This window comes from Silurus aristotelis (genome assembly GCF_946808225.1).
Source record: "Silurus aristotelis genome assembly, chromosome: 1".
Classification (NCBI taxonomy): Eukaryota; Metazoa; Chordata; class Actinopteri; order Siluriformes; family Siluridae; genus Silurus; species Silurus aristotelis.
Genome location: NC_139574.1, coordinates 10,466,716 through 10,476,611, shown reverse-complemented (window position 1 = coordinate 10,476,611; position 9,896 = coordinate 10,466,716).

Here is a 9,896-nt window from a genome sequence, read left to right as displayed (position 1 = left end):
GTGAAGTGGTGCGGTTGCAGGGAGGTGGAGATGGTGTAGGAGTTCAGGTACCTGGCATGAACAGTGCAAAGTAATGGAGAGTTTGTTGGAGAGAATGCAGACGGTGTGGCAAAGAGATGCAGCATCTTGTTCCCTCTGGGAACTATGGTTACATACATAACCTGGAGACGTTCCCCTTCAGGAACTCAAACTGTGTAAAAAAACGCACTGAAGCCCGACTGACCAATCCCTTTCAAGTGTGAATGGGCACAGGTGGGGAGAAGGACAGAGGGGCCAGGAGTGGCACAGAGGTCGATAAAACTTTATAACTATATATATAACTATAAAACCTGACAAAGGTCAGCGGGGTGGACCAGGGAAACTCCAGAGGACAAGGCCTTAGAGGCAACCACACTTTGAGTGGAGTGCGTTTTGACACTGAAAGGAGTGGGAAGACCAGAGGACAAAAATAAGAGAAAGAAATAACATCCACAATCTGTCTGCTAAGCGTCTGCTTATTTGCAGGCAGAGCTCTCCTTGGAGGGCCATAGCAGACTAACAGCTGCTCCGATTTCCTCCACAGTTCTGTTCTGTACCTTTAGGGTGGAAGGAGCCAACCCTTTGGCTAACTGTTCTTGGAGGAATTCTATCACTGAACTGATTGCACAGTTAACTGGATCTAGGTGGTGCTGTTCACACCATGCAGGCACCTCACAGCATACGACATCCTTGTGTAGAGAGCTCTGGATTGAAGAATGGTCTATACCACCTCAGTGAAGAGACCGTCTAAGAGCTGCGCCCTCTCAGAGGCCACGGCCATATGAGGTAGAAGATTCCTTCTGAGAGAAATCTCCCAGGGAGTGTGTTTGAGAAGGACTACCAGACCAAACCATGAAAATCTCTCCAGAACTCCTGGGAGCAGTATGGCAGCCTTGGCCACACCTGTACCATGGCATCCAGCCCTAGCAGGACTGGGGTATTAGGGAAAACCAAAGGGAGCAGTGCAATGTATCTTTAGTTGCAAACAAATCCACCTGTGCTCTGTAAAATTGTTCCCAGATTTGCTCCACCACATAGGGGTGGAGTTGCCATTCCCCGGGCCTCAGCCCTTGGCGTCTGCTCCCTGTTTTAAGCGGCTGGGATAAACGCTGCCCTTAAGGAGACCAGCTTCCCTTGGGCCCACAGGAAGATCCGCTTTGCCAGCTTGTACAGGAGGGATGATCGCAGACCCCCTGGTGGTTAAATATAGTAAATGTACGGACCAACACATTGTGGCCTCTGAGGTCTGGGAGGAAATGCCTGAGAGCTTGAAGCACGGCCATCTCGAGGCAGTTTATGTGCCATGTTCGATTGGACCTCCTCCAGAGACCTTGAGTGAAGCAGCTACTCATGGCCGCTCCCCACCCTGTGAGAGACGTGTCTGTCGTTAAGCGATTTGCAATGCCCAGGAACTCCCAGCACGGGGCCCTGAGTCAAGAACCCGGGATCTCTTCACACGTCTAAGGCACGTAGGGCGTGACATTGCTCGTATGGAGTGGGTTTTGAGCCACAACCGAAGAGGCCAAGTACAGTCCTCAGACTCGTCATCTGGTGCTTCAGCCTTGAGCATTGTACCGGATCCAGGAGGACAGTCCTATCCCTTTTGGAAAATCCCACAAATATGCCTCTCAACAGAGACGAGGGTGGCCATGGACCTTTGTGGTCTATTTGTTAGCCCTCAGGGTAAAGAGTGCTCTCTGGGAGTGGAGTCATGCCAGCACAGTCTGCACAGTTGGCTCCTTCGAGAACCGACCTAGCATGCTCCGCTTCCAAACAAGTGACATAGCTTGTTATATTTATATTGTTTATATTTTTTATTATTGTACTTTTTAGTTTTACATGCATCATTTTATTATTACTATTATTATTTTTGTTTCTTTACTTGATTTGAGACAAATAAAGTGTGGCTGAATTCAATGTGTTAATAAAAATGAAAGAACCATATTTTTTTAATAATTTGTTTATTTATTTACAGATGTTCACTAAAATACAAACATGCAAACAAAGATTTATTTCAGACATATTTTAGAGCAATCTTTAATTAATAAAAGTACTGTATGTAAAATTGTTCAGAAATCCTAACACTATAAACATTCTGTGCTATTTTCTTTTTAGTTTGTGCCTACAGTATTTCATAAGATGTGTGTAATTGTCTCACCAATTAGTTTCATGCTTGTGCTTCAAGGTCCAACATGGTTATTATAGAAGTAATCACTGCTGGTGGTCTTGTTTACACATGTAAAAAAAAACATAACAGATTAATAAAATGAATTAATAAAAAACAGTTTGTGAGTGTTCCTTACAGTGTATGTGTTATAGAGGTTATATTGAATTCAGTAAATTCAAAGCAAGCCTCTGTTTTGAAGGCTTAAAAAAAAAAGTAAAGCATTCTCTTCTTTAAAAACAGCAGACTACAAGCACTGATAACTCTGACACTCAAATTATCTAACGTCAAACATCCAATGCTGGTTAGATCATTACACAAGATATACTATGACAAATGACACAAAATTACTCTCTTGTTGCTCCTATCTCGTTTTGCCCAGCTCCTGAAGCAATCATCTACCATTTTCATGCCTAAGAAAATATCAGCAAACAAGACGGTGTCCTGGGTAGCAACCTGAAATCAGAAATTCATTTTAGATTTGAATAACAGGCAGTTCAGGCACATTTTGCTTCATCAAAACTTGCCATTATTTTCTCTTCAGAAATAACGTAGATGTTGATGAACTTGGAGAAAGGTTTCATGATTTCGATAATCACAGGGTGTAGCGTCTCCCATCAGCGTTTACATCAGAAAAAAAGAAAGCCCAATAGGACATTAAATTGCTGAGATTCACAGAGAAGTTAAGATTGCACAACAGTAGTATTGGATGTAAATGAATGGGAAAAAAAATTAAGTGGAAATGAGTGTGTGAGTTCGACAAAGGCAGCAATGTTACAGCGGTCTGCAGTGGTAAAGCGGAAGCTCGGCTTGTTGATGAAGCTCTCTGTTTACTGGTCAATCTACTTCTCTGTCCTTATTCATTATCCGGAGAAGTTAGACGATCTGGGAGTGACTCGAAGTAGAGGCAGAGCAACTAGTCAGGTACCTCATACAGATGTCTCCTAGCTAGATCCAAACTGATCAAGCACATCACACTGGACAGAGAATGCCAGACCATGCCAGACCTTGGACCTGCTGAGAGATTATATACCACAGGTGTCTTGAGAATGTCTAGGGAGCCTCCTAGAGAACTGGAATCTGTAGTTTCAGATAGAGAGCTCTGGACAGAACTGTTCATCCTTTGCTCAGTAAATGAATGTATGAATGAATGAATGAATGAATAAATGAATGAATGAATGATTGAATGAATGAATGGGGGAAAAAAGTATACAATACACCTACAAGAACAACACGCAACGAATTCAATATACCAGAATTTCGGCTGCCAATATAGGAGTTCATTATGTTGGTTTATGTAGCTAATTCTTTGAACACTGCAATCGATTGCACACAGCAGAGAAATAAATAATGGGCAAAGCCAATTTGTCACCTCACTGTGACTTGAGCTATAGTCATTTATTCATTGATTTTAGAAAAACAACAAGGAGATAGCCTGGAGTACTGGTTTAAGCTAGTTCAATGGATAAAAACTGTAGGGGTGCATGATGACTTGACAGTTTAATTGACTAAATATTTTGGAGATGTTTCTGAGGCAGAGAACCCTCTCGAGATTGAGTGTAATAACTTCAAAATGAAGAAAAGAGTGAGCAAGAATTAAATAATGTGATGTTTATGATATCACGGTCCCCATTAATATCCTCCATTCACCTACTGTCTACAATAGATTGCGGTATGGTGTTCATGCGTAAGATTTATGGTGCAACTTAAATGATTGATTATGCTTCAAAAAAACAATAATGGAAGGATCAAACACCCTGTGACATGTATGACAAATGTCTAGCTTTAATGGGTCACCCAAAACTCTGATCAATAACTATTTGAAACTGGTTGCAGTGGTAAGAAGCAGGTTGCTTTTCGAGTGCTCGTGCTCTGGTCTGGTATGATTGAGCTGGGATTAGGGTCAATCCCTTCACACACGTTCACCTTACTACATCCCTCTTTTCATGTTGCTTTCCAGGAGCAAACCAAAGAGCAGCATGTGCCAATCACAGTGTTTCCCCATCCAGCAGCTGCTGAGCCTCAGGCACTGCAGACCGAGAAAGAGAGCACCAGGGTCATACATTCCATGTTCTTATTTTCCGATTCTTCATCTCTCATCCTGGGATTGCTTCGATCTTTTTTTTTCCCATTACACATGACCTCATTTGTGGGAAAGCTTTTCTCAGTCCTCCACTTGTTTGTTGTTTTCAGGTGTGTACTGAGGACTCAGTGCCTCTCAGTGCCGTAAGCTTTCATCCCTCCTGTGTGCTGGTGTTGTGTTGCGTTGCATGCTCCCCATGGCTTCTCACAGCTCTGGAGATACGACTCCATCTTGGAAATTGGTGTTGAAATGAAAGTGGGTTTATGTTTCACTCCATAAGGTTTTAGGAGATCAGGAAAAATCACTTTAGGTGAGAAAAGAAACAGAACATGTCAAACTGTTGGCCTTCTTTTGCAAAGATTGGCAAAAATGGCTGCAACAATTAGCTGATTTCTCAGTAGTAAGTTGGAAACGCATTTGCGCTTTTTAGCTACAAGTATGTTATTATGTTATTATTACCTGAGTTTTTTATGTTATTATTACCTGAGTTTCTTGTGTTTTATTAGAGTATACTCACTATCATTGTCATAGAATGAAGAAAAATTCAACAAAAACTGCCCAAATCCAGCGATCACACTTGGAACAGAGCAACTCTAACATTTTATTTTTTTATTTTTTTATTTTTTAAGACAAAAGGTTAAACTTGTTACACCCAGATTAAATTACTCATGGGCAACTTAATTTAAAGTTAATTATAGTAAAAAAGATTTTCACAGTTAACTGTACATTACAATTAGATTTTGGGAAATCTGTGGCAAAAATATTTAGAAGAATTCAGGGTATACACATTTTTTATACACAGAGTTTTCTACAGAACAAAAAATGTCCCAAACCTATTACATAAAAAAAAAAAAAAAAATGCGGGTGTTGAAATATTGTGCAGTTTCACATAAAAGGTGTAAATGCAGAAAAAAAAGCAGGGAAATTGCAATACCTATGCTACACAATCTAATTTGGACTAAACACTTTTCTACATACTTGCAGACTTTTTCTCTTAATAGAAAACACACACACACACACACACACACACACACACACACACACACACACACACACACACACGCACACACACACACACACACACACACACACACAATTACTCTTTATTCTTTCCTTATCTTTGTATCTTTTAAACCTACCATATATGAAAGTACAGCAATTTTATTGCAGTCTTGACAAAGGCTTTATCGGTAGCTGAGATAGCACAAACTGAGCCAAATCTTTATGAAACTCCTGAGGATTAATTTGACACCAGGATGAGGTGACTAGAGAGAGCGAGCAAGAGAGAAAGAGTCTCTCCATTGGCAGAACAATTGCTCTACATCATTCTGGGCTGCTGGCACTGCAGCAGATTATAGGATTTGCCCCATGTAGATTTGCTGCTGAGACGCTTTAGTGGATCTTTTCATTCGCCGTTTGCCAATGCTGCATCTCCTCGCATACACAACCGCTTTAATACCCAGCTCCTCCACAACATTGGGCTTTATTCCACGAGACAAGCAGGCGAGTGACAGAAAAGCGCATTAGTTAAATGTGTGTCAACAGGAACAATTCAAGTGTCAAGTCTGAAAGCACTGCATTAAAGGCAACGAAATATAAATAGCTAGATTCAGCTCTCTACATGTGGACCCTGAGGCAAGCAAAAACATTGTATAGAAAACTGGTCTATTTGATAAATACAGGTTTAAAGAGACAATCATAATCCTGCTTAATCACAATTCTTGATATAAGATTACTGCTTTCATCTCTGCCATTTTCAAGTGTAGTTTAAATTTGCATTCTTGTACAATGTCAACAAACTGACTTTGGAAATAATTGAAAGTGTTCTGATGTCTTATCATTAAAAGCAAAAGTAAATAAAATAAAAAAAAACAAGCAAGCAAACAAACAAGCACAAAAATAAAGGGAGGAATTTCTCTAAGAAATTATAAATTCCCTTTTGGTTAATAAATAATGATTTCCATTAGTAAAACTATAAATTATTACTTGTTCAAACACAGATGAACAGATGAAGACAGATTTATATGGCAGGATATGAGACATGGAACAAGGGAAAACGATGGAAATATGGTTTGTCATGAATTCAGCAACCACACCCACAATTCCATAATGCTGTAGAGTTGCTTATGTGCAGCGGTTAATCTTGGTGGTTAGGATTCCACCCTAATGATCATAAATTGAAATCCCAGACTGCCAGACTCGCCGTTGAACAAGACCCATAAACCTTGACTGCTATGCATGATGCTTAATCTGCATCCTGCATATATATACTGTTTATATATACACCAAAATTATTAAATGTGTTGCCTGCCAAATGTCCTCTTATTTTTCCAGTTGTTTAGAGGATAAGAAATTAAGGTTATAAAGTTACTTCTTAAAATAAACTCTGGATCCTGAAGATGGATGAGTGAATTCCTACTGTAAATGTTATCATTATGTGGAAGGATATTTATGGTTGAAAGCTTTTATTTGGTTTATAATGTTTCAATTGTTAAAGAATTGTAAACAAAATTTTTTTTTGTTCTAATTTTAAACAAAAAATGGTTATTTATGACAATATTATAACAAAGGGTCTGGAACAAAACAGGCAAAATAAGTTTGTCAGTTTAAATACCACAATTGTTGAAGGATTTTCTCTGGTTTAAAGAGCTCATGCTAATCTATTATGAAGTAAAGTCTGATCATTTGTTTCCCAATTGAGGTTTAAATAGGATCACTTCTAGAATGTTAATTAGTTTTATCAGTAGCCTCTAAGTCCAAGTTAGTTTAAAAAGTTTCATTTTTCTAGTTAATAAACTGATGAACTGGTTCAGTCCATAACCACAGTGCTTTAATTTTACAGGATGGTGAGCCGAGTGTTTTTGTCACAGTTTTACACATGGCACTTTTAACAATGAACATTGTCTCAAAGGTGCCCATAGGCTACACTTCAATTAATTTCTATTTGTATGGCAATTTTAACAATGAACATTGTCTTGAAGGAGCGTTACAGAAATAAAAAAGTTCTGGAATCTAAATTTTTAATTTTAAATGTAGAATTTAGTCCTGATAAGTTTATCCCTAATGAGTGAGCCAGGGGTGACAATGGCAAGGACAGACTCTCTGAGATGATGTGAGGAAGAAACCATGAGAGGAACCAGACTCCAAATCTGGAGACACCAAATGTCTATTCATTGTAGTTTTTAAATACAGATACATGCGCACATCTTAATTCACTGCTCCTGTTCTTGTCTCTATGTATTTGGTAATTTTATATTAATCCTCATTGTTGAATGCTGTTTGATATATGTTGAATGCATAACTGCTTTCTGGAAGCCAGTTGTTTTTTATAAGTGAATTTTGAAATGTGCAAAACCAAAACAAAGCAACATGTCTGTACATAAATCAAACTGGATGTATATATACTTATGTAGCAGTGTTGGGCGGTCAGGGCCAGCAAAGCCTTCTCTGCTGGCCCAAACACTATCAGAAGCACTGACATACATTTACAACCTAAATACTAATATTTGTATTAATGTAATTTCATGGAACAAATATTAGAATTAAGGTTGTAAATGTAAGTCAGTGCTTCTGATAGTGAAATGATAGTTAAGAAACAGACCCATTGATAATATTCTCTATGGAAAAAATTATTAATGGGTCTGTTTCTTTAACCAATCAGATTTTATATTTGCCTCACAGCACCAGCTAGCTGGCCCAGAATAACGTCAACATTTTCCCGTCCTCTGATTGGTTGGTCAGAGGGAAACTGTTACAGCCAAGTTTGACTGGCAAAACACTCCTGTAGCTCTGCACACATGAACTTATCTAAGTTAGACTTTTTGTGCCCACGAAGGAAGAGAAATTGATTTTGTCTCAGACATAATTAAAAATCCATTTTGAAGAAAAGCTAAACATCGTGAGGAGGTCGGCCAACCCTGAAGCTAGCTAGCTTGTCTCAGCCTGGGAAAGGGTTTGTTCACCACTTCCAGACCAGTGAATACGAGCGGTACCACTGGATTACAGCCTCTGAGGAGCAGTGCAAATTATGAGTCTGAATCTCTGGTGAGTAGGTTGTATTTTATTTACATTGCATTGTTTTTGTCATGTTATTAGACAAATATTGATTCTGATCTGCTCCAGATGATGTAGGTGCACAGTTGCGGTTGTAGTGTAGAGGTTTGAAGATTGTCTTAACTGGGTTTCTTGTTTTAGTAAAATGGTATTCACCCTCCATATGTGAAATGCCTCTCTCTCTGTAATGCCATGCGTTGTTCTATTGCGTTTTTGTATTGTATTGATAGTTTCTATAATTGTGACATGGTGGTGGTATTAAGAGGTGGATTAAGTCTTTACTAAAGGCCCAGGTACCAAATGCACGGCCCCCCACTGTTTTGTAGTATTTAATATAATTAGATATATATTGTTTTGTTAGAGATTGCTAATTATCTACTGTCTAATAGTATGTGTTCAATTAGCTCAGGTGACCTTGCTAGTCTCGGAGGTCACTAAGTACATAGAAGTAATTGTGCTGAAACACTTAAGTTTTTTAATGTTTCATTTCCAAACAAACAAACAAACAAACAAACAAAAACAAACAAAAAACTGATGAAAAACTAATAAAGAGGAGCAGCATGTCTGGGGAATTGTGCAGATGCTAGTGAGAGCCATGTTTTGGAGTTAAAGCTCATCATGGAGGAGTTTGCTGCATGGAAACCCTGCAGAACAGTAAGTAATAGAAGTTGTTTCGCTGTTGTTCCAAAGCCTTCAACCGGCAAAATAGTGCACTGGGTGGAAATGCAGTCGTGTTTGATTCACTGTATTGCTAATCCTCTGTGCTTGTTTCCTGCAGTGGTGTAAGTGCTGGATGTGCAGCAGGTGTTGACAGCACAACTGGCCACCTTTGAGAGAGTGGATGAAATATTAAAGGTGTTTATTAACGTGTACAGGTTCCAAATGTTCCCCCCATTTTTAAGTCATGGATTTATTAGTGCTTGGTGCTCTGAGGAATTGTAATTCTTTTTATTATTATTATTATTTAAAAATGACTTTTTGCACATCTGTGCCTTGGACTTGTTTGAGCATTCTCTCTAACAAACTCCACAATCTTCTAGGAACAGGTGAAGGTGTCACGTGACCAGTGGTGGACAAAATACACAAACCATCTACTTGAGTAAAACTAGAGATACACTAGGTATAATATTACTCTATTAAAAGTAAAAGTGCTCCCTTTAAACGTTTATTTGGGTAATAGTGCAAAAGTATTTGCCTTCAAATGTATTAAAGTATCCAAAGTACTATGATTTATAATGGCTATAATGTTCCTATTATAATTTTTGTTCCAAGACTACTAAATGAACTTCGTTTATGGTAAAAGTCTCTGTTACTCTTAGCAGACCAATCTATTAATTACATTAATTTGTCAAACACTATTTGTTCTCTATTACAGTTATCATGAGCCCAAAACTACTTAAAAAAAATCTTGCAAATTAGGCATTGGGTGTTGTAGCAAGTTCGAGTCAGGAGTTTTTTCCATCATTTATTCCTCCCAAGATGTTCTGCTTGCTGTTGAACTCATGCTGAACTGTATCTTGGTGATAAGTAGATGCCACCAAGCACCAATCAGAACAAGTTTAAAACAGAGCTCGATCC